Source organism: Mauremys reevesii, linkage group 17 (assembly GCF_016161935.1).
Source record: "Mauremys reevesii isolate NIE-2019 linkage group 17, ASM1616193v1, whole genome shotgun sequence".
In the NCBI taxonomy this organism is placed as follows: domain Eukaryota; kingdom Metazoa; phylum Chordata; order Testudines; family Geoemydidae; genus Mauremys; species Mauremys reevesii.
In genome coordinates, this window is record NC_052639.1 from 15,472,241 (window position 1) to 15,497,841 (window position 25,601).

Below are 25,601 nucleotides of genomic sequence, written 5' to 3' on the forward strand. Positions count from 1 at the left end.
TGTGCAGGTCCTTGTTCTCCACGAGCGATGCTGTGCAGAAGAAGAAGAACCAGTGGCAATCAAGTGGACACTAGGGAGTTTAGACTTGCCTTCCAAGGGGAGTATTGGGGGCAAAAGACATATCTGGCTTCAAGACTACACTTAATACATTTATGAAGGGGATGGTATGATGGGCTAGCCTAATTTTGGCAATGAATTTGGCAATTGATCTTTGATTCTCAGCAGGTAAGTATGCCCAGTGGTCTGGATGGGATGTTAGATGGGTTGGGATGTGAGTTCCTGCAGAGAATTCTCTCGTGGGTGCTGGCTGGTGAGTCTTGCCCACATGCTAAGGGTTTAAGTGATCAGCATCTTTGGGGTCGGGAAGGAATTTTCCTCCAGGGCAGATTGGCAGAGGCCCTGGAGGTTTCTCGCCTTCCTCTGCAGCATGGGGCACTGGTCACTTGCTAGAGGATTCTCTGCAGCTTGAGGTCTTCAAAGCACAATTTGAGGAGTTCAGTAAGTCAGACATAGGTTAGGGGTTTGCTATAGAAGTGGATGGGTGAGATTGTGTGGCCTGCGTTGTGAAGGAGGTGGGACTAGATGATCATTATGGTCCCTTCTGACCTTCGAGTCTATGAGTCTATGAGCCCATGAGACCATGGGAGGGTGGGGAGGAGCTGTGAGGCCGGCGGGTGTGTGCGGTACAGGGCATTTGGAGTGTGGGAGCTGCTGGGGGGCCGGTGGGTGCCTGGGCTGCTGCTGCTGCCCCAGCCGGGTCTGTATGGGGGAGAGATCTGCATTAGCCCCCTTTGTGCCCAGCTCTGGGGGGCAGGGAGGGTTGGGACTCTTTGCGGTGGCTGGAGCCAGCCGCTGAGCCGGAGCCTGCCGGCGAGGGAGACCTGGGGGAAAGAGCTGCGGCTGAGCAGGAAAGTGAGTCTGGAATTCAGCTCTCACTGCCCCAGATCTGCCGCTGAGGCCAAAGCAGAGGGTTCTTTTGGTTCAGTTCTTGGGTAACCTGCATTGAGCTGTGCGCTCATTGCTTACAATCCCTTCAAGCCTATCTTTGCATAGTTAATCAATGTGTGTTCTATTTCCCCCTAAAACTCTTCGTTTTGCTAGATGTGGTTGGGGCACCTGCTCAGGACCAGAGACTGGTGCATGATCCTCTCCACTTGGAGGGAGGAGCAGACTGGGTAATAAAGTGATCCCGTCAGGCTTTTGGCCAGGGCAAGTCGCTGCAGCACTGGGGACCTAGGCTGGGGAGCTGGGGAGAAGCTTCCTGGTCCCTGCAGCTGGGTGTGTCCCTGCCTGTGCAAAGGTTTGTGTGAGTGCAGGGACGGGGCGAGCTGCATCTTCTCCCAGCAGCAGTGTGAGAGGGAGCCCAGGCTGGGGAGACAGAGAGCTCAGCGGTACCCCAGCTCCAAGTTGCACCCCGGGGGGCCTTTAAACGTTAGGAACCATCAGAGTTAAGGTGACGTTTATAAACTTTGTGCAGTGCTGTTGTGCATGTGTGTTATGATACAGACTCACAAGCGTAGCCTTGGGGTGAATTCTCTGCCCCCGACAGCCTGTGAGCGCGAGGAGGAGCCTCCTTGGGGTTTTCCCCTTTCCCACTGCTAATTGAGTGAGAAGACAGACGTCCCTGTGGAGCAGATAAGAGCCTCAGAGAGGTTTCATGTTGTAGCACCTCAGCTCCTACCTATTACTTGGGAACAGCTCGGCTCCTACCATTTTCGGGGCATTCAGAGAAATGGACCCCTGAGCCCCAGAAGGAACTGCAAGGGAAGCCCAGAGCTCTCACTTCAGATGCCAGGCAGAAGCCCTGAGCCCAGGTACCCAGAGTGCCGTCAGGAGTTGGGAAGGGCATGAAAGTCCTGAGCCCAGTGCCCCAGCCCTGGCTGCAGCCACAGGGGGCCAGAAGCTCTGAGTCCGGGCACCCAGAGATGTGACTATAGCAGAAGCTGCCAAGGCCAAAGCCCTGAGCCCAACACCGGGCTGATCCAGCACACTCACTTCTGCATTGCCTCTGCAAGTGCGTCTGATATCCCCACGGATACCCTCACAATCCTGTGTTTATCAGAGAATTGAACGTAATTAAATTAAACTGTATTAAAACAAAACTCATTTTATGCAACTTCAGTTTCCGCTAAAGTTCTAAGCTATAACCCTGAATGTGCAAGGAGCAGATAAACAATATCCAAGAAAAAGAGCTGGAATTTTTCATCTTATTTTCACCTAGTCCTTACTAAGGAAAGTAGCAAACAATTGCCCTTTGTAAAGAAACACTGCACCCTACTACAGTACAAACCCAAATGAGCACAGCAGGAGGCTATCGTGGCTATCCACATCTGGCCCTGTTTCTTTACAAACTTCCTTTCTGTAATGATGCTCTGGTAATAAGGGCAATCAGTCATCAAAGGTAGCTCTTGCCATGGTAGCCAGGTTGCTATTCATTCTCCGCAAGTATGCAAATGAACTGGAGGGACGGGGTGCTGAGTGGTGGATCCTCTCTGATGTCACAATGCTACTGCTCAGCCAGCACCAGGTAGCAGCAAATGTGCAGTGTGTATGAGGGGAGGAGGGGAACAGGGTTTCCCAGGGCTCCTGTTTCCCCAAATTTCCTAAAGAAGACAATAACCTAACTACATAGAACACGCATTAATGATGATGCCACACACATGATAATTAGTCACTGAAATTTGATTCAAGTCTCGCATGGCTTTTTTAGAAACAAGGGTTCCAAAAAAGGAGAGACCTTGTAAAACAGAAAATGTTGATGCTCTGATGTATTTGCAGTTGTGTTAAAATTGAATACTGTGACGTTACATGTTGGGCAGCGTTTCTGTACGTGCTTGCATGCTAGGCAGCTCAGTAAGGCAGAACAAACTTGGGACTTAGCACCAGTCAGTCAGCAGGTACCCAGTGAGTTGTGCCTCTCTGTTATAGGCAGTAGCCTATGTTCTCTCCCTCTGATTTTTGGGTTCTTATGTGCTATTGTTCTGGTCTTAATAAACAAATTGACAAGATATTGCAAACTTTCAGCAAGAATATTTTATGTTTTCTCTAACTTGTCTGCTTGTGTGCCACAAAACAGAAAAGCCACAGTCTAAAAAAAAATTTAAAAAAATCTGAAGCCAAAAGTCCTTTCGAAAGAAAAAAAAAAAAAGAAAGTTTTCCAGCACAACATTTATTTCAGCTGGGAAATGTTGATTCCTTGTAATTGAGACATTCCCTGGGAACACGTCCATCTCAATGAAATGTTGTTTGGTGGGCTTCCCCACCAAAATGGAAGAGTGGAAGAGTTCAAATGTTGTTGTAGGAGAGTCACAGCATTGCCACCCTCACTGCCGTCCTGCCTTCAGACCTGGGCTTGGAGGGAAGGAGCCATCAACCGTTCTGAAACTACAAGACATTCCCAAATGTGGAGGTGGCCACAGGGGTCAGAAGCCCTGAGCCTGGGCACCCAGAGATGTGGCTGAAGCAGAAGCTGCCAAGGCCAAAGCCCTGATCCCAATGACAGGCTGATGCAGTGCACTTGCTTCTGCACTGCCTCTGGAGGTGCATCTGATATCCCTACGGAGAGCATCCATACAGGGGAAGTCCTGTCCCAAATCGAGAAGACAAACAGCTAGGAGGCACCTACTGGGGTGCTCCTGCCTGAGGGCTCCCAGCAGGACAGGAGATCGGATTTCATGGGGCAAGGCTAATTCAATCTAGCCAAGAAAGGCACAACAAGAACCAATGGCTGTCAGCTGAAGCCTGAGAAATTCAAATGAAATGTAAGGCACACATTTTTGACAGTGAGAGACACTAGCCACTGGAACAAATTACCTAGGGAAAGGTGGATTCTCTGTTTCCAGCTATCCTCACATCACAACTTGTTGTCATTCTGGAAGGTGCCTTTTAGTGAATTCCTACAAGCAATTGGGCTTAATATGGTGCTAAGTGTGTGAAATTTCATAGCCTGAGAAATAGAGGCCGGATTAGGCCATCAAATTGTTTCTCAACTGACACCTCTGTGAAAAACTCATTGTGGGGTGAGGAACAGACTCTGCTGTTTTACTGGGTAGCCTGCTTGCTCCCCAGAATCAATAATGACCAAGTGGGGAGATCTTGGGGTGCAACTCAAACATCGAACCGGGCTGGCCAGGGGCAGACATCAGGCCTGCAAGGGAAAGGTGAGTGTGGCAGTGACTTCACAAAGGCCTTTGGCAGGAATTCAGCCTATTGGGCAAAGACGATGAGGCGGATGTGACCTCACAGAGCTCCCTTGACAACAGCCAGGCAGGACAGGGATGGGGCAGGGGGAAGCTCGGAGACCCCTGTAGCCTGGTTGCAGCAAGCCTCCATCTTTGCTGTCTCTCTGTGAGGACCAAGGGGATTGGTGGGGAGGAGATTCTTTGTGAGTGTTTTTCATTTCTGTGTTTAGATTTTGTCGAAAGAAGTCATCACCTGTGTAGAAAGTAAGACAAAATATAGGCTCTGTGTACAAGATAGAGGATTCAAACCTGGGAACCACCAACTCTGAAAAAGACTTGGGGTCATGGGGGATAATCAGCTCCCATGAGTTCCCAGTGGCCAAAGGCAAATGTGACTCTTGGAGCCATACAAAGAGCAGAATCTCAAGTAGAAATAGAGAGGTTCCATATTTGTATACTGAGCACTGGTGCAACCACTCCTGGAAAATTGTGTCCACTTCTGGTGTCCACAGTTTGAGACAGATGCTCTCACATTGGACAGGGTTCACAGAAGAGCCACATGAATGATGAAAGGATTAGAAAACCCTCCTTGTGCTGACAGAGTACAGCAGCTCATTCAAAGAGAAGGTTAAGCGGTGAGCCTAAGGGAAGAAATATTTACTAATGAGCTCTTCACTTTAGCAGATAAAGGTTAAGAGCAGACAATGGCTGAAAGTTGAAGCCTAGACCAATTCACACTAGAGAGAAAGCGCGCATTTTTAACCTGAGGGTTTGGAGCCATTCACCAAGGGTTGTGCTGGATCCTCCACAACTGGACTTTTTTTTTAAAAAAATCAAGATTGTGTGATTTTCTAAACAATTTGCTTTAATTTCTGTGGGAATTATTTTCAGGGAAATTCAATGTCCGATGTCAAATAGAAAGTCAGACCAGAGTGGTTCCTTTTGGCCTTGGAATTTATGAATCTGTGACTCGCTGCGGGTGTTTGAAATTTGTCCTTTTGGGCTTCCCTCTTCCTCCTTTCCTCTTTTCTCATCTTCTCTTTCCTCTTATTCCATTTCTTCCTGCTGATCTTCTTCCTGGGATCAGGTAATGAAAGTCTGCATCATCATGGAAATGCACAAGAGGACTGAATTAAGGGTGCCCAGGGCAACACTTATTTGGACATTTGCTAACAAGAGAACGTAAAATTTCGTAATCTTTTAATCGTTTTTGAAAATCTTGACTTTGTATTTCCTAATTATTTTATGGTTTATTTTATTGATGAAAGCAAACGTAAGTAATGTTAAATGAGGGTTTTTGGTTTGTTAATTTCCTATTTTTTCTTAATATATAATAGTTTTTCTTTCTATGTACTATTTAAACAATGAAGCTCTTACTCATCTGTTGTTTTCAGTATATATTTTATTGCCATTCTTATCTTTGTGACAGTCCCTTTTTCACCACTCAATGCTGTGTTTATCAGAGAATTGAAAGTAATTAAATTAAACTGTATTAAAACAAAACTCATTTTATGCAACTTCAGTTTCAGTGAAAGTTCTAAGCTATAACCCTGAATGTGCAAGGAGCAGATAAACAATATCCAAGAAAAAGAGCTGGACTTTTTCATCTTATTTTCACCTAGTCCCTACTAAGGAAAGTAGCAAACAATTGCCCTTTGTAAAGAAACACTGCACCGTACTACAGTACAAACCCAAATGAGCACAGCAGGAGGCTATCCCGGCTATCCACATCTGGCCCTGTTTCATTACAAGCTTCCTTTCTGTAATGATGTTCTGGTAATAAGGAGGCAATCAGTTGTCAAAGGTAGCTCATGCCATGGTAGCCAGGTTGCTAGTCATTTTCCCCAAGTATAAGAACATAAGAACGCCTGTACCGGCTCAGACCAAAGGTCCATCTAGCCCAGTATCTGTCTACCGACAGTGGCCAATGCCAGGTGTTCCAGAGCCAGAAGAGTACCCTGAAGTGACCTACCACAGGACAGGCCCAACAAAGAAAATAACAGAACGCCACTAGCCGTCACCTTCAGCCCCCAACTAAAACCTCTCCAGCGCATCATCAAGGATCTACAACCTATCCTGAAGGATGATCCCTCACTCTCACAGACCTTGGGAGACAGGACAGTCCTCGCTTACAGACAGCCCCCAACCTGAAGCAAGCACACACCACACAACAACAATAATAACCAAGGAACCTATCCTGCAACAAAGCCAGTTGCCAACTCAGTCCACATATCTATTCAGGGACACCATCATAGGACCTAATCACATCAGCCCCACCATCAGGGGCTCCTTCACCTGCACATCTACCAATGTGATATATGCCATCATGTGCCAGCAATGCCCTCTGCCATATACATTGGCCAACCCAGACAGTCTCTACATAAAAGAATAAAAGGACACAAATCAGACGTCAAGAATTATAACATTCAAAAACCAGTCGGAGAACACTTCAACCTCCCTGGACGCTTGATTACAGACCTAAAAGTTGCAATTCTTCAACAAAATAACTTTTCCAAAAAAAATTCCCCATGCTAATTTTTCCCCTAGTGTTACTCACACCTTCTTGTCAACTGTTTGCTACCCTGATTATCACTACAAAAAGTTTTTTTTTCTCCTGCTGATAATATCTCACCTTAATTGATTAATCTTGTTAGAGTTGGTATGGCAACCCCCATTTTTTCATGTTCTCTGTATATGTATCTTCTTACTGTATTTTCCACTGCATGCATCTGATGAAGTGGGTTTTAGCCCATGAAAGCTTATGCCCAAATAAATGTGTTAGTCTCTAAGGTGACACGAGTACTCCTCATTCTATAAACTACAATAGGGCCAGGATTTCATCCCATGATATCAAAATTCATCTTAGTAAAAGTATCAATGAATCAGTTTGCAGGATTTATATCAAGCATCCTAAAGTAGTTTACATATTGCTCTAATTAAGAGATCATCTCTCTGCTGGAGAATGTTATCTTAGGATAATGGTCTCCGCTGCCGAAGCATTTATGGAAAAAATGTTGACATGTGATATTTATTTTCAAAACCTAAGGCTTTGATCCTCTCTCAATGTTCTGTTACGATGACTTTGTTTCTGTTCAAATTATCAGAATATATATCTAATAATTTTCTCAGCTGAATGTTGAAGCAGTAACGTAACAGATGTTTCCCAAATAGTTATTGACCTGAAGCATCGTGATTCGTTTAGAACAACTTATTGTTTGATTCAGCCAGTCAGATCAGTTCAGTTTATCCATAAAAACACATCCAGAGAAAGTTGACAATGGTGATGGAGAGAGGGTGGGTGAGAGGGGCTGAGCTGTTGTCTTAAATACCCTTTATGCATCTGATTAATTAGCACAGATTTAATTTAATATACATCTGGTTTAAAATTGGAAGAACTTTACTACTTACTCTCTACTTTCTCTTCATGTAAATTCAAGCATTGCACTATGCAAACTTGGGACAGCTATAATGTTTTGTTTGTTTGTTTGTTTTCTCAAAATATCAAATCAATATAAATTGTGTTACTTAAAAACATTGCTGTCATTTAAAAAATAAAAACATCAGGCCTGATCCAAATAGAACATGAAAAGCCCACTCAGCCATTCCTGACCGATGAGTGAGAAGTTTTCCAGGCTGAGTGTGAGGACTTAAAGCAACAATTTCTGCAGAATTTAAGATTATATTTTAAAAAATATCTTTAACTCTTGTGTATGTAAAGAACCTTCAATCTGTGACCTAAATGTAAAATGATATTGTCCTGAGTCTGCAGGCAGCTCCAGTGCCTCAGCTTCTGCTGCTTACAAATTTGCCAGGAAAAGGAAATTAAGAAGATTGGTCAGCCTCATAGTTCCTATTCAGAACATTGTGGACAACAGTGTAACATTTAGATTTCATGCTGCTGCTGGGGAAAGCTATGAGAGGCCTCAAAAGCAGGCACTAGAGTTCTGAAAAGGAGGAAGACTGAAGAGGAGAGGCTGGGGAAGAGACATCTTTTCCACCATCCTCTTCATAACAGCCAAGGCGTCTGGGAGAGTGAAAGAATATTGGAAACCCTCACACAGCAAACAGCAGGTATTGCAGGAGGAGAAGAGACAGCTCCTTTTCCTTCCAGCAGCTATAGGAGGGCAATGTTTTAAACATTTCAGACACCTAACACTTAAAGAACCTGAATCTCTAAACAGGACTCAGGAGGGCATTCTGATAAAAATCCCAGCACCTTCCCTCTTCTGACATTTGGGGAAGAGGAGTTCTCTGGCTTCTCCTCGGCATCGAGCTGATCCCACCCTCCTATATTTCATATTTACTGCTGATTGATAGATTTAACCCTCCAGTTAGTTTAGTGGCTTTAGCTGGTTTTGTCAAGCTCTGTTATTGTCTCTAATTACTCCATCAGCACAGGAAAATACAATGAATCAGCCTGGCTGATTCTCCTCTGTGTGTCTTTAAAAATACAGTGAATTTAAAAGACACTATTATTGTTTATTTTTGTTTGCACAGGTTCCATTCTGGGAGCTATGTATACAAGTCATTGTTAAACCTCAGGAACATCTGAGTTCAACTCCTTTAAAATAATGTTTGAACTATAAAGAAAATTAAACAGCGATTTCTTTTGAAATGTCAAGCTATTTTGCCCTTTTTCTAAAAAAATTCTCCGTGTCAACTAAGTCCTTGGATTGTTTGAAAACAAAATGTATTTTTGCATGGGGAAAATTTTATGTTCAATACCCACATGAGTAACTCATGGGTGCTGGGAATCCTTGCAAGGGGGGACACAAGGAATCACTGTCCCTCCTCAGTATGCAAAATGGGAAAAGATCAATGGCTGGAGTAGCTTCCACTGCTCTAATACCCTATTAAAGTCAATGATTTAGGTACATAACTATAGGCACTCAAGTATGGAAATTTTGGCCTATGTGACTTGACCAGGGCCACAGTGGGAGCCAGTGTCAACGCTAGGATTAGTCCCTTGTTTTCATCCCTGAGCCCACTACATACTATATTGCCTCTTCTATTTGTCTGACCCTTTTTGTGGTCAAACATCATGCTGGATGCTCAGCAGAAGAACTTGTGATGGTCCTAGTGTATCAACGGTAGCCTGAGTGGTGCTGCCCACTCCAGCTGCAAAATGATCTGGGGCCTTCCCAAAAATCAAAGAGCTTCTGGCTGTGATTTGTCAGTCCTCAAAGGCCAGCCAGGTGACTGTAAATAACTCACAATCATTAGGAAAAATCAGTGTCAAGATTCCAACTCTAGCCGTCAGACAACATTGGTTCAATTTACAAGAGATTACTTTTTATATTCCTTGGTTCTCCCAAAATTAGGAAGGGCCTGTGACCACAGGTCCTGCAGGGTACAAAGGGTAGGTCTACATCCCTTTTCTCTTTGTGCATAGTCCTGCCTGCTCCCTTTTCAGTTTCAGTTCTGCTACCAGAGTACTGATCAGCACATTCTTCAGTAGCATAGGGAAGGGCAGGCACCATCACACAAGGACTATTACACAGAGACCTGCCAAATGCACACAGCAAACAAATGAAAACAAGAGATGAAAATGTTATTTTTTCATTAATCCCTTTCAGTGACAGCAACCTCCGTGGCTAATTGTAACAATAGTAGATGCAGCATTTTCTGATTGAAATGATTTTCAAGTTGCGGGTGCCCCTTTATGAACAGTAATTGCCTACATCTGTGACACAAGTACTTTTCAATTCCATTAAACCTGGGGTTTTGCTCAATTACACACGATATCTTGGAATTTTTCTGGCATATTCATCATCATATACATCACCTACAAGACTCCTGCCATAACAAGGGGTTCTTTATAGGGATTTGAAATTATTAAAGTGACCCAGCACTTTTCAATTGTAACAGCTCAGGACAAAGTAGATCTCCCTGATCCCACTTATGTAGCTATTTAAATGTAACCTAGTTTTAAGGTGGCCTAACTTACTGATATTTTTGACATGTTTTCAAAAAGTGGCCTCTATTTAAATCCATGCAAATATCTGTATGCACACTTTCTGAGCACTGCGAGTCTGAATCTATCACCTGTGCATGCATCTGCTGTTACCTGAAACATGCACATGCTGCTATTTGCATGAAAACTTCTACACGCCTGAATAGAGGAGGATCCTTTGAAAATGTGGCCTTTTAATTATATTTCATACTCCACAAGAGTAGCCTAAAAACAACAACGGGATATAATAAGGCCCTGGCATCAAATGAATAAGGAACAATATCAAAAAATCAGCAGCACTTTATAAAGAGGACAGGAACAAAATATACAGTAACCATAAAACCAACAGATAAAACAAAACCCAGATTTCCCCAGGTGCAATCTAACAGGACAATTTTGCCTTCATAACTCTAGCAATACTCATCTATTTCAGCATGTAATGATCCTGTTTAAAGTATCCAGGAAACAATAAACTCTGGCCCCAGTGCTTGCACATGTTCACTTTGTTGAGTGTGGCTCACATATCTGGACCTCCCAGCTGTTAACAGCTTCACCAACCACCCTCTGTCTTTGCTTCTGTGTATGTCACTTCATTCTGGCTCTGCAAGGTGTCTGAAGTCCCAAATGCCACTTGTCCTTCTGTAAACCTATCCCAGCGGTATCCCTCCCCAACTGCCTCCTTTGTGGTTCAATTACACCATTGAAATCAATGGAATTTTTTCCATTGACTTCAATTAGAGCAAGATCGGGCCCTTCAGCAATTTCCACCCAGTTCTTTCTATTATGATTTGTACCAATCAGGTTCGGGGCCTCATTGTTCTAGGCACTGTCTAACAAAACAATGGTCCCGTGCCCCAAATATTCTGCAGCATCATGCAAAAGATGCCAGAAATGCAGTCCAGCGAATTTCCTTGATAACCTCTGGTGTAATCTTTCTTAATATCTGTGGTTTCTAATTCTATCAATTACTAGACAATTAAATTAAGGGGGTTAAGTTACACAGTGGTTTCTGAGAGCAACTGTTTTTAAAATCCAGTTAAAAATGTATTTTAAAGGTAAATAAATGCCTAATCTTTGCCTGAAACACAAGCAATATGAATTTTTTTAAATGTGTGCTACCATCTCCAAGCCTCATCCTCCTCCAGTGAAATCCTCTTCAAATGCCTGCACTTTTTCATTTCCACCCATGCCCTTTCCCTTTTTGCCTTTACAGAGCTATTAAATTTGTTAGTCTCTAAGGTGCCACAAGTACTCCTCATTCTTTATGCTTAATGATGTACTTCTAATAAAGAATTTAATTCTATTTTTGCCTAGAGTGACTCTGACTTTCAAATTATATTTAAACATAGGAACTTATGGAATGGTTTAGGAATAAAAATAAATTAACATGTACAGAAATATGAAATAGAAAAACAAATAGGACAATTTCACTGCTCTACATGGGAAAAACCCACACAGAGCTTATTTCATCTTGTGAATTTTTCTGCAGACTAAGCTAAGGGGGGGGAAAGAAAGAGTTTCTCTAATTGTTTTAAACCACGGATGAAAAGAACCTAACATGATCACCCTTGATTAACATGCTTATTATATAATATATAAACAGGGAAACCAGGAGACAACCCTGGGCCACGAAAATAAATAAGGAAGCTTTCACAAGAATCAAAACAAAGCATCATTCAGAATCTGTAAACAACTGAGCCCGCTGATCCTAAAACTCATAGTATAGGTAGACATGTACCTCTTTCTCTCTATTTGAAATATTTAGATAACATCCTTAATGTTTTATTATTCTTCATGTCTCCACATTAATCCTTTTTATATTGATAGTTCCCAATGTATCCTCTGCCAAGAAATGGACTTTGTGCAGAGAAAAATCCATTTTCTAGTGCCAAAGATATTGATAATTAACATTTATGTCATGAAACTTGTAATACCAGTTTGCTAAAATAAAGCTAAGCTTTTCATTATTATTTTAGAGTTTAATTTAGTCATCCAAGGTTACTCAGCTTCATGTTTATAAATTATACAGGGCAGGGACTTAACTCCTCTTGATCGACCTGTTTTGGAATTATGACTGTACAAGTAAGGAGGTTCACAACCTTGTTTGAATATCTGATCCGGCCTTGAAAGAAGGTGATTTATGGGATCGACAAACCCTCGTCATTTCAAGAATCGGCATCTGAAAACAAGATTTTCCTCTATAACACAAAGAGCGGAGCAAATCAGTTAAGTCTCTACTAGAAGCTACAACTTTGTTTATGTAAGAGTCGTACAAGGTTACAAGGTCTGAGAATAGACTGCCAGTAAGAGTATGGATTTTAGAACAAATAAATAGCTACATACTGCATAAAAAATTGGAAGTTTTGAAACTACTTCTCTGATAATTCAGCACTAGCCATGCTACAGCATGTTCTAATTTACCATTTGGTATATGCTTTTTGAAAATACTGAAAGTACATGCCAGTGGTCAACTAAATCATAGAAAATTCAAGCCCTATTTTACATGATGGGTGAGACATTGAAAACTGCATGACTTAGAAATGCCAGTCCCATTAAAAGTTAATGAGACTTATGTTCCTAAATCACTTACTCTCTTTTGAAAATCTCACCCATTTTCGTTTCCAGGGCTACTGCTGCCAATCACCAGTATTTTTAAGATAGTACATTTTTTGTAATTATCTGGCATAATAAAAGCACCAAAATTGTTTCCTGGAGAAAAACAAATCCAGAAACCCTAAAATACTGCAGCACTTCTGTTTCACTTTCTGTACCAATGATGAGAGGATTCTGCGAAGACAGACTTTTTTTTACAGGATCTGAAAAATTTCTATAGTAATCAAACATATATGCCCATATTAAGCACCATAGACTGCCAAATTCCAGAGAAACAGAAAACACTCTAGACTTGTGCATGGAATTGCTTTTATGTGTTATTTCAAATGCCCTTCCTGAAGTTCTTATGGTGATCTGCGGAGGGAGGGGGGAAGAATTCTGAAGATAAAAGTAAATTCCAGTGCCATTTCTATGATTGTGGAACCATGGGAATAGGGCACTGAATTTATCACAGTATTTACATTACTGTTACAAATCCAAATGTTTCAACTATTTTCTAGGAATACTTCACCTTGGTTAAAAAGAACCAAGCAAAATCAAGGTGCAACGGTAATACAATTAGGGCATTACCGATGCACCCAAACTTGTAGATTGTGCAAGGAATATCAGGTTGCAACCTGTATAAGTGCAGGTAACTGTGCAAAAAGGGGCTAAAACTGTTTTTCTTAATAATTGTATTCTCTGCCATGCATTGTCAGGGATTGAAGAAAGCACATGCCCAGCTTTCATTATCTGAAGATAACCTTCCAAATGTAAACCAGTGCAGACCTGTCTTCCTGCGTCTGCAAACTGGCAGTTCCAGAGCTTCTATTCCGCCTCACAATGCTGCCAAGCACTAGCAGCTTTGGTCAGTTTCACTGCTGTTATTCAGAACCCAGGGGCGGCTCTAGAAATCGGGCTGCCCCAAGCAGCGCTGCGCTGCGCCGCCTTCCCGGTCCCGCCGCGGGTCCCCTTCCCGCTGCTCCGTTGAGCTCCTGCCGCATGCCTGCGGCAGGTCCACCGGAGCCCGGACGAGCGGACCTGCCGCAGGCATGCCGGGCGGAGCTCCACCGGAGCCAAATGCCCCCCCGGGAAACGGCCACCCCAAGCGCCTGCTTGGCGCGCTGGTGTCTAGAGCCGCCCCTGTCAGAACCCCAGGGGTGACGGTAAAACTGAGAAAAATGGTGCCTCTTTCAGGAAAAGTAAGTTCAAGCAGAATCAGGCACTGGAGCTATTCATAGAGAAGCTCAATCCCCGCTTCCCTCCTCCCATGGAGTAGGAGGAGGGAGGGGATTTCTCCCTTTGGGTCTTGAAAAAACAAGAGTGAAAAACAGGGTGCTGGGCTATGGGGGAGATCTGTGTGTGTCAGGGCACTGCGGGTCTGTGTGGGGCATTGTGCAGTTATGGTGTGGGGCTGTGGGGAAGGGCACTGGGAGGGAGGAAGGAAGGGAGGGGAAATCTGTGTGTATTGGGAAACTAGAGAGTGGGGGTTTCTGTGTGGGGTGCTGGGCAGCTGTGGTGGGGCTGTGGGCAGGGGTGTGCTGGGCGAGGTGTGTGTGCACAGCACTGTGCATTTGTGGTGGAAGAGTTGTAGGGGGGTGCTGGGCAGGGGAGCTCTGTGGCACAGCATGGGCGCACCCCAATAGGAAAGGGCACGCTGGTAACACACGGCCAGGCAGACCAGTGTGCCTCTGGCTCCCAACGGGCCTGCGCACCTGTGTCTGTCTGTCTCCCCCAGCTCCACCAACGTGGCCTGATAGTTCACGCTTGCGATCTGGTCACCCTCTCCCTCTCTCCATCCTTTCTCCCTTCCCTGTCCCCCCCAGCCCTGTCCTCTGTCCCGTCCCTGTCTCCATCAGCCCTGTCCTCTGTCCCGTCCCCTCCGTCCCATCCCTGTCCCCAGCCCTGTCCTCCGTCCCCAGCCCTGTCCTCCGTCCCCTGTCTCCATCCGGCCCCTCCAGTTCATTTGCAGCCCAGCTCAGCCCCGGTCCCTTTCGCCAGCTGGGGCCGGGCAGCTCCCCTGCGCTGCGATCCAGCACCGGGCACCGCGGAGCACCGGGCAGGCTGTGCAGGGTGGGGAGGGATACTCGCATTGCTGACACCTGCCTGCCTCAGGGCTTTCTCCCTGCCCGCCGCGAGGATCGCGAGGGAGGGCAGCAGCGTGCCGCTGAGAGCCGTGTGCAACTGGCCGGGTGGCAGCAGCAGCAGCAGGAGCGGGCGGCGCGAGACGGCTCCCGGGGATTCCCTGCTCGCGCCGCTGCCGGGGGGAGCCGCTGCTGCTGCGAGCTGGTGCGCGGGGGGTGGAGGGGAGGGGTGTCCGCGCGGGCGGGGCTCGCGCCCAGAGCGCTGACACGGTCCATTGGGAACTGTCACGCCGCGCGACCGGGCCGCCCCACTTGTGACGTCACCGCCCTCTGCCCCCGCCCACCCAGCGTGGTCACCCGGGCTCCGCCCACTGTCGCCGCGGCAACCACCAAAACAGACGTTCTCGGAACACGTGGGGCAGGGAGGGGGGAAAAATGGGCGGTGACACAAACAAAGCAGCTGGCGGGTAGCGCGCGGCAATGACGTCACCGAGGAGGAGTCCGCCCCCCCGCTCAGCGGCGGATGCAGGGACGGGACGGAGGGGACGAAGGGGGCAGGGACGGATGCAGACAGGACGGGACGGAGGACAGGGCTGGGGGGATGCAGGGACGGGACGGAGGGGACGAAGGGGGCAGGGACGGATGCAGACGGGACGGGACAGAGGACAGGGCTGGGGATGCAGGGACGGGACGGAGGGGACGAAGGGGCAGGGACGGATGCAGACGGACGGGACGGAGGACCGGGCTGGGGGGAGGCAGGGACGGGACGGAGGGGACGGAGGGGGCAGGGACGGATGGAGACGGGACGGGACGGAGGACAGGGCTGGGGCGATGCAGGGACGGGACGGAGGGGACGAAGGGGCAGGGACGGATGCAGACGGACGGGACGGAGGACAGGGCTGGGGATGCAGGGACGGGACAGAGGGGACGAAGGGGCAGGGACGGATGCAGACGGACGGGACAGAGGACAGGGCTGGGGGATGCAGGGACGGGACAGAGGGGACGAAGGGGCAGGGACGGATGCAGACGGACGGGACGGAGGACAGGGCTGGGGATGCAGGGACGGACAGAGGGGACGAAGGGGGCAGGGACGGATGCAGACGGACGGGACAGAGGACAGGGCTGGGGGATGCAGGGACGGACGGAGGGGACGAAGGGGGCAGGGACGGATGCAGACAGGACGGGACAGAGGACAGGGCTGGGGGGATGCAGGGACGGGACGGAGGGGACGAAGGGGGCAGGGACGGATGCAGACAGGGGACGGGACGGAGGACAGGACTGGAGGGATGCAGGGACGGGACCGAGGGGACGAAGGGGGCAGGGACGGATGGAGACGGGACGGGACGGAGGACAAGGCTGGGGGGATGCAGGACGGACGGAGGGGACGAAGGGGCAGGGACGGATGCAGACGGACGGGACGGAGGACAGGGCTGGGGATGCAGGGACGGACGGCGGGGACGGAGGGGGCCGGGACGGCTGGAGACGGACGGACGGAGGACAGGGCTGGGGATGCAGGGACGGGACGGAGGGGACGAAGGGGCAGGGACGGATGCAGACAGGGGACGGACAGAGGACAGGGCTGGGGATGCAGGGACGGACGGAGGGGACGGACGGGGCAGGGACGGATGCCGACAGGACGGGACGGAGGACAGGGCTGGGGGGATGCAGGGACGGGACCGAGGGGACGAAGGGGGCAGGGACGGATGGAGACAGGGGACGGGACAGAGGACAGGGCTGGGCGGATGCAGGGACGGATGCAGACAGGACGGGACAGAGGACAGGGCTGGGGGGCTGCAGGGACGGGACGGAGGGGACGAAGGGGGCAGGGACGGATGCAGACGGGACGGGACAGAGGACAGGGCTGGGGGGATGCAGGGACGGGACGAAGGGGGCAGGGACGGATGGACAGAGGGGACGGGACGGAGGACAAGGATGGAGAGACGCAGGGAAGGGAGTGAAGGATGGACGGAGGGGGAGGGTGACCAGATCGCAAGCGTGAACTATCAGGCCACGTTGGTGGAGCTGGGGGGGAGACAGACAGACACAGGTGCGCAGCCCCGTTGGGAGCCAGAGGCACACTGGTCCGCCTGGCCGTGTGCTACCAGCGTGCCCTTTCCTATGTGCCCTAAGGCATTCCTATGTTATTCCATAACATTCCTATGTGCCATAACATTCTTATGTGCTGAATAAGAGCACATAACATTCCTGTGTTCCCCTCCCAACACCAGGAGGGGAGTGTGTGTGTGTGCCCTTTCCTATAACTTAGTGTGGTAGCAGAACTGAAACTGAAAAGGTAGCAGGCAGGACTATGCACAAAGAGAAAAGGGATGTAGACCTGCCCTTTGTACCCTGCAGGACCTGTGGTCACAGGCCCTTCCTAATTTGGGGGGAACCAAGGAATATAAAAAGTAATCTCTTGTAAATTGAACCAATGTTGTCTGACTGCTAGAGTTGGAATCTTGATACTAATTTTTCCTAATGATTGTAAGTTATTTACAGTCACCTGGCTGGCCTTTGAGGACTGACAAATCACAGCCAGAAGCTCTTTGATTTTTGGGAAGGCCCCAGATCATTTTGCAGCTGGAGTGAGCAGCACCACTCAGGCTACCGTTGATACATTAGGACCATCACAAGTTCTTCTGCTGAGCATCCAGCATGACGTTTGACCACAAAAAGGGGCAGACAAATAGAAGAGGCAATATAGTATGTAGTGGGCTCAGGGATGAGAACAAAGGACTAATCCTAGCGTTGACACTGGCTCCCACTGTGTCCCTGGTCAAGTCACATAGGCCAAAATTTCCATACTTGAGTGCCTATAGTTATGTAACTAAATCATTGACTTTAATAGGGTATTAGAGCAGTGGAAGCTACTCCAGCCATTGATCTTTTCCCATTTTGCATACTGAGGAGGGGGAGTGCTTCCTTGTGTCCCCCCTTGCAAGGATTCCCAGCACCCACGAGTTACTCATGTGGGTATTGAACATAAAATTTTCCCCATGCAAAAATACATTTTGTTTTCAAACAATCCAAGGACTTAGTTGACACGGAGAATTTTTTTAGAAAAAGGGCAAAATAGCTTGACATTTCAAAAGAAATCACTGTTTAATTTTCTTTATAGTTCAAACATTATTTTAAAGGAGTTGAACTCAGATGTTCCTGAGGTTTAACAATGAATTGTATACATAGCTCCCAGAATGGAACCTGTGCAAACAAAAAAATAAACAATAATAGTGTCTTTTAAATTCACTGTATTTTTAAAGACACACACAGGAGAATCAGCCAGGCTGATTCATTGTATTTTCCCTGTGCTGATGAAGGAATTAGAGACAATAACAGAGCTTGACAAAACCAGCTAAAGCCACCAAACCAACTGGAGGGTTAAATCTATCAATCAGCAGTAAATATGAAATATAGGGGGGTGGGATCAGGGCGATGCCCTGGGGAGAAGCCCAGAGAACTTCTCTTCCTCAAATGTCAGAAGAGGGAAGGTGCTGGGATTTTTATCCAAATGCCCTCCCTGAGTCCTGTTTAGAGATTCAGGTTCTTTAACATTATAGCTGTCCCAAGTTTGCATAGTGCAATGCTTGAATTTACATGAAGAGAAAGTAGAGAGTAAGTAGGAAAGTTCTTCCAATTTTAAACTAGATGTATATTAAATTAAATCTGTGCTAATTAATCAGATGCATAAAGAGTATTTAAGACAACAGCTCAGCCCTCTCACCCACCCTCTCCATCACCATTGTCAACTTTCTCTGGATGTGTTTTTATGGATAAACTGAACTGATCTGACTGGCTGAATCAAACAATAAGTTGTTCTAAACGAATCACGATGCTTCAGGTCAATAACTGTTTGGGAAACATCTGTTACGTTACTGCTTCAACATTCAGCTGAGAAAATTATTAGATATATATTCTGATAATTTGAACAGAAACAAAGTCATCGTAACAGAACATTGAGAGAGGATCAAAGCCTTAGGTTTTGAAAATAAATATCACACGTCAACATTTTTTCCATAAATGCTTCGCAGCGGAGACCATTATCCTAAGATAACATTCTCCAGCAGAGAGATGATCTCTTAATTAGAGCAATATGTAAACTACTTTAGGATGCTTGATATAAATCCTGCAAACTGATTTATTGATACTTTTACTAAGATGAATTTTGATATCATGGGATGAAATCCTGGCCCTATTGTAGTTTATAGAACGAGGAGTACTCGTGTCACCTTAGAGACTAACACATTTATTTGGGCATAAGCTTTCATGGGCTAAAACCCACTTCATCAGATGCATGCAGTGGAAAATACAGTAAGAAGATACATATACAGAGAACATGAAAAATGGGGGTTGCCATACCAACTCTAACAAGATTAATCAATTAAGGTGGGATATTATCAGCAGGAGAAAAAAACTTTTGTAGTGATAATCAGGATAGCAAACAGTTGACAAGAAGGTGTGAGTAACACTAGGGAAAAATTAGCATGGGGAAATTTTTTGGAAAAGTTATTTTGTTGAAGAATTGCGACTTTTGGGTCTGTAATCAAGCGTCCAGGGAGGTTGAAGTGTTCTCCGACTGGTTTTTGAATGTTATAATTCTTGACGCCTGATTTGTGTCCTTTATTCTTTATGTAGAGACTGTCTGGGTTGGCCAATGTATATGGCAGAGTGGCATTGCTGGCACATGATGGCATATATCACGTTGGTAGATGTGCAGGTGAAGGAGCTCCTGATGGTGGGGCTGATGTGATTAGGTCCTATGATGGTGTCCCCTGAATAGATATGTGGACTGAGTTGGCAACTGGCTTTGTTGCAAGGATAGGTTCCTTGGTTATTATTGTTGTTGTGTGGTGTGTGCTTGCTTCAGGTTGGGGGGCTGTCTGTAAGCGAGGACTGTCCTGTCTCCCAAGGTCTGCGAGAGTGAGGGATCATCCTTCAGGATAGGTTGTAGATCCTTGATGATGCGCTGGAGAGGTTTTAGTTGGGGGCTGAAGGTGACGGCTAGTGGCGTTCTGTTATTTTCTTTGTTGGGCCTGTCCTGTGGTAGGTCACTTCAGGGTACTCTTCTGGCTCTGGAACACCTGGCATTGGCCACTGTCGGTAGACAGATACTGGGCTAGATGGACCTTTGGTCTGAGCCGGGACGGCCGTTCTTATGTTCTTATACTTGGGGAAAATGACTAGCAACCTGGCTACCATGGCATGAGCTACCTTTGACAACTGATTGCCTCCTTATTACCAGAACATCATTACAGAAAGGAAGCTTGTAATGAAACAGGGCCAGATGTGGATAGCCGGGATAGCCTCCTGCTGTGCTCATTTGTGTTTGTACTGTAGTATGGTGCAGTGTTTCTTTACAAAGGGCAATTGTTTGCTACTTTCCTTAGTAGGGACTAGGTGAAAATAAGATGAAAATTCCAGCTTTTGTTGGATATTGTTTATCTGCTCCTTGCACATTCAGGGTAATAGCTTAGAACTTTCACTGAAACTGAAGTTGCATAAAATGAGTTTTGTTTTAATACAGTTTAATTTAATTACTTTCAATTCTCTGATAAACACAGCATTGAGTGGTGAAAAAGGGACTGTCACAAAGATAAGAATGGCAATAAAATATATACTGAAAACAACAGATGAGTAAGAGCTTCATTGTTTAAATAGTACATAGAAAGAAAAAAGTATTATATATTAAGAAAAAATAGAGAAATTAACAAACCAAAAACCTTCATTTAACGTTACTTACATTTGCTTTCATCAATAAAATAAACCATAAAATAATTAGGAAATACAAAGTCAAAATTTTCAAAAACGATTAAAAGGTTACGAAATTTTACGTTCTCTTGTTAGCAAATGTCCAAATAAGTGTTGCCCTGGGCACCCTTAATTCAGTCCTCTTGTGCATTTCCATGATGATGCAGACTTTCATTACCTGATCCCAGGAAGAAGATCAGCAGGAAGAAATGGAATAAGAGGAAAGAGAAGATGAGAAAAGAGGAAAGGAGGAAGAGGGAAGCCCAAAAGGACAAATTTCAAACACCCGCAGCGAGTCACAGATTCATAAATTCCAAGGCCAAAAGGAACCACTCTGGTCTGACTTTCTATTTAACATCGGCCATTGAATTTCCCTGAAAATAATTCCCACAGAAATTAAAGCAGATTGTTTAGAAAATCACACAATCTTGATTTTTTTTAAAAAAGGCCAGTTGTGGAGGATCCAGCACAACCCTCGGTGAATGGCTCCAAACCCTGAGGTTAAAAATGCGCGCTTTCTCTCTAGTGTGAATTGGTCTAGGCTTCAACTTTCAGCCATTGTCTGCTCTTAACCTTTATCTGCTAAAGTGAAGAGCTCATTAGTAAATATTTCTTCCCTTAGGCTCACCGCTTAACCTTCTCTTTGAATGAGCTCCTGTACTCTGTCAGCACAAGGAGTGTTTGCTAATCCTTTCATCATTCATGTGGCTCTTCTGTGAACCCTGTCCAATGTGAGAGCATCTGTCTCAAACTGTGGACACCAGAAGTGGACACAATTTTCCAGGAGTGGTTGCACCAGTGCTCAGTACACAAATATGGAACCTCTCTATTTCTACTTGAGATTCTGCTCTTTGTATGGCTCCAAGAGTCACATTTGCCCTTTGGCCACTGGGAACTCATGGGGAGCTGATTATCCCCATGACCCCAAGTCTTTTCAGAGCTGGTGGTTCCCAGGTTTGAATCCTCTATCTTGTACACAGAGCCTATATTTTGTCTTACTTTCTACACAGGTGATGACTTCTTTCGACAAAATCTAAACACAGAAATGAAAAAACTCACAAAGTATCTCCTCCCCACCAATCCCTTGGTCCTCACAGAGAGACAGCAAAGATAGAGGCTTGCTGCAACCAGGCTACAGGGGTCTCCTGAGCTTCCCCTGCCCCATCCCTGTCCTGCCTGGCTGTTGTCAAGGGAGCTCTGTGAGGTCACATCCGCCTCATCGTCTTTGCCCAATAGGCTGAATTCCTGCCAAAGGCCTTTGTGAAGTCACTGCCACACTCACCTTCCCTTGCAGGCCTGATGTCTGCCCCTGGCCAGCCCGCTTCGATGTTTGAGTTGCACCCCAAGATCTCCCCACTTGGTCATTATTGATTCTGGGGAGCAAGCAGGCTACCCAGTAAAACAGCAGAGTCTGTTCCTCACCCCACAATGAGTTTTTCACAGAGGTGTCAGTTGAGAAACAATGTGATGGCCTAATCCGGCCTCTATTTCTCAGGCTATGAAATTTCACACACTTAGCACCATATGAAGCCCAATCGCTTGTAGGAATTCACTAAAAGGCACCTTCCAGAATGATAACAAGTTGTGATGTGAGGATAGCTGGAAACAGAGAATCCACCTTTCCCCTAGGTAATTTGTTCCAGTGGCTAGTGTCTCTCACTGTCAAAAATGTGTGCCTTACATTTCATTTGAATTTCTCAGGCTTCAGCTGACAGCCATTGGTTCTTGTTGTGCCTTTCTTGGCTAGATTGAATTAGCCTTGCCCCATGAAATCCAATCTCCCTGTCCTGCTGGGAGCTCCTCAGGCAGGAGCACCCCAGCAGGTGCCTCCTAGCTGTTTGTCTTCTGGATTTGGGACAGGACTTCCCCGTATGGATGCTCTCCGTAGGGATATCAGATGCACCTCCAGAGGCAGTGCAGAAGCAAGTGCACTGCATCAGCCTGTCATTGGGATCAGGGCTTTGGCCTTGGCAGCTTCTGCTTCAGCCACATCTCTGGGTGCCCAGGCTCAGGGCTTCTGACCCCTGTGGCCACCTCCACATTTGGGAATGTCTTGTAGTTTCAGAACGGTTGGTGGCTCCTTCCCTCCAAGCCCAGGTCTGAAGGCAGGACGGCAGTGAGGGTGGCAAGGCTGTGACTCTCCTACAACAACCTTTGAACTCTTCCACTCTTCCATTTTGGTGGGGAAGCCCACCAAACAACATCTCATTGAGATGGACGTGTTCCCAGGGAATGTCTCAATTACAAGGAATCAACATTTCCCAGCTGAAATAAATGTTGTGCTGGAAAACTTTCTTTTTTTTTTCTTTCGAAAGGACTTTTGGCTTCAGATTTTTTTTTTTTTTTTTTTTAGACTGTGGCTTTTCTGTTTTGTGGCACACAAGCAGACAAGTTAGAGAAAACATAAAATATTCTTGCTGAAAGTTTGCAATATCTTGTCAATTTGTTTATTAAGACCAGAACAATAGCACATAAGAACCCCAAAATCAGAGGGAGAGAACATAGGCTACTGCCTATAACAGAGAGGCACAACTCACTGGGTACCTGCTGACTGACTGGTGCTAAGTCCCAAGTTTGTTCTGCCTTACTGAGCTGCCTAGCATGCAATCACGTACAGAAACGCTGCCCAACATGTAACGTCACAGTATTCAATTTTAACACAACTGCAAATACATCAGAGCATCAACATTTTCTGTTTTACAAGGTCTCTCCTTTTTTGGAACCCTTGTTTCTAAAAAAGCCATGTGAGACTTGAATCAAATTTCAGAGACTAATTATCATGTGTGTGGCATCATCATTAATGCGTTTTCTATGTAGTTAGGTTATTGTCTTTAGTCTTCTTCCACTCTTCCATTTTGTCTTCCCACCAAAATGGAAGAGTGGAAGAGTTCAAAGGTTGTTGTAGGAGAGTCACAGCCTTGCCACCCTCACTGCCGTCCTGCCTTCAGACCTGGGCTTGGAGGAAGGAGCCACCAACCGTTCTGAAATTACAAGACATTCCCAAATGTGGAGGTGGCCACAGGGGTCAGAAGCCCTGAGCCTGGGCACCCAGAGATGTGGCTGAAGCAGAAGCTGCCAAGGCCAAAGCCCTGATCCCAATGACAGGCTGATGCAGTGCACTTGCTTCTGCACTGCCTCTGGAGGTGCACCTGATATCCCTACGGAGAGCATCCATACAGGGAAGTCCTGTCCCAAATCCAGAAGACAAACAGCCAGGAGGCACCTACTGGGGTGCTCCTGCCTGAGGGGCTCCCAGCAGGACGGGGAGATCGGATTTCATGGGGCAGGGCTAATTCAATCTAGCCAAGAAAGGCACAACAAGAACCAATGGCTGTCAGCTGAAGCCTGAGAAATTCAAATGAAATGTAAGGCACACATTTTTGACAGTGAGAGACACTAGCCACTGGAACAAATTACCTAGGGGAAAGGTGGATTCTCTGTTTCCAGCTATCCTCACATCACAACTTGTTGTCATTCTGGAAGGTGCCTTTTAGTGAATTCCTACAAGCGATTGGGCTTAATATGGTGCTAAGTGTGTGAAATTTCATAGCCTGAGAAATAGAGGCCGGATTAGGCCATCAAATTGTTTCTCAACTGACACCTCTGTGAAAAACTCATTGTGGGGTGAGGAACAGACTCTGCTGTTTTACTGGGTAGCCTGCTTGCTCCCCAGAATCAATAATGACCAAGTGGGGAGATCTTGGGGTGCAACTCAAACATCGAAGCGGGCTGGCCAGGGGCAGACATCAGGCCTGCAAGGGAAAGGTGAGTGTGGCAGTGACTTCACAAAGGCCTTTGGCAGGAATTCAGCCTATTGGGCAAAGACGATGAGGCGGATGTGACCTCACAGAGCTCCCTTGACAACAGCCAGGCAGGACAGGGATGGGGCAGGGGGAAGCTCGAGACCCTGTAGCCTGCTGCAGCAAGCCTCCATCTTTACTGTCTCTCTGTGGGGACCAAGGGGATTGGTGGGGAGGAGATTCTTTGTGAGTTTTTTTCATTTCTGTGTTTAGATTTTGTCGAAAGAAGTCATCACCTGTGTAGAAAGTAAGACAAAATATAGGCTCTGTGTACAAGATAGAGGATTCAAACCTGGGAACCACCAACTCTGAAAAAGACTTGGGGTCATGGGGGATAATCAGCTCCCCATGAGTTCCCAGTGGCCAAAGGAGCCATACAAAGAGCAGAATCTCAAGTAGAAATAGAGAGGTTCCATATTTGTGTACTGAGCACTGGTGCAACCACTCCTGGAAAATTGTGTCCACTTCTGGTGTCCACAGTTTGAGACAGATGCTCTCACATTGAACAGGGTTCACAGAAGAGCCACATGAATGATGTTCTATGTAGTTAGGTTATTGTCTTCTTTAGGAAATTTGGGGAAACAGGAGCCCTGGGAAACCCTGTTCCTCCTCCTCATACACACTGCACATTAGCTGCTACCTGGTGCTGGCTGAGCAGTAGCATTGTGACATCAGAGAGGATCCACCACTAAGCACCCGTCCCTCCAGTTCATTTGCATTCTTGCGGAGAATGAATAACAACCTGGCTACCATGGCAAGAGCTACCTTTGATGACTGATTGCCCCTTATTACCAGAGCATCATTACAGAAAGGAAGTTTGTAAAGAAACAGGGCCAGATGTGGATAGCCGCGATAGCCTCCTGCTGTGCTCATTTGAGTTTGTACTGTAGTAGGGTGCAGTGTTTCTTTACAAAGGGCAATTGTTTGCTACTTTCCTTAGTAAGGACTAGGTGAAAATAAGATCAAAAATTACAGCTCTATTTCTTGGATATTGTTTATCTGCTCCTTGCACATTCAGGGTTATAGCTTAGAACTTTAGCGGAAACTGAAGTTGCATAAAATGAGTTTTGTTTTAATACAGTTTAATTTAATTACTTTCAATTCTCTGATAAACACAGGATTGAGTGGTGAAAAAGGGACCTTCACAAAGATAAGAATGGCAATAAAATATATATTGAAAAGAACAGATGAGTAAGAGCTTCATTGTTTAAACAGTACATAGAAAGAAAAACTATTATATATTAAG

The 25,601-nt window shown here is 46.0% G+C and overlaps 1 protein-coding gene across 3 annotated transcripts in view; it reads left to right on the forward strand.

Annotated features, from left to right (window-relative positions):
• Nucleotides 1-25,601, forward strand: part of LOC120384921 (maestro heat-like repeat family member 5) — a 924,418-nt gene that overhangs the window by 408,156 nt on the left and 490,661 nt on the right. The gene's annotated exons all lie outside the window — the stretch shown is intronic.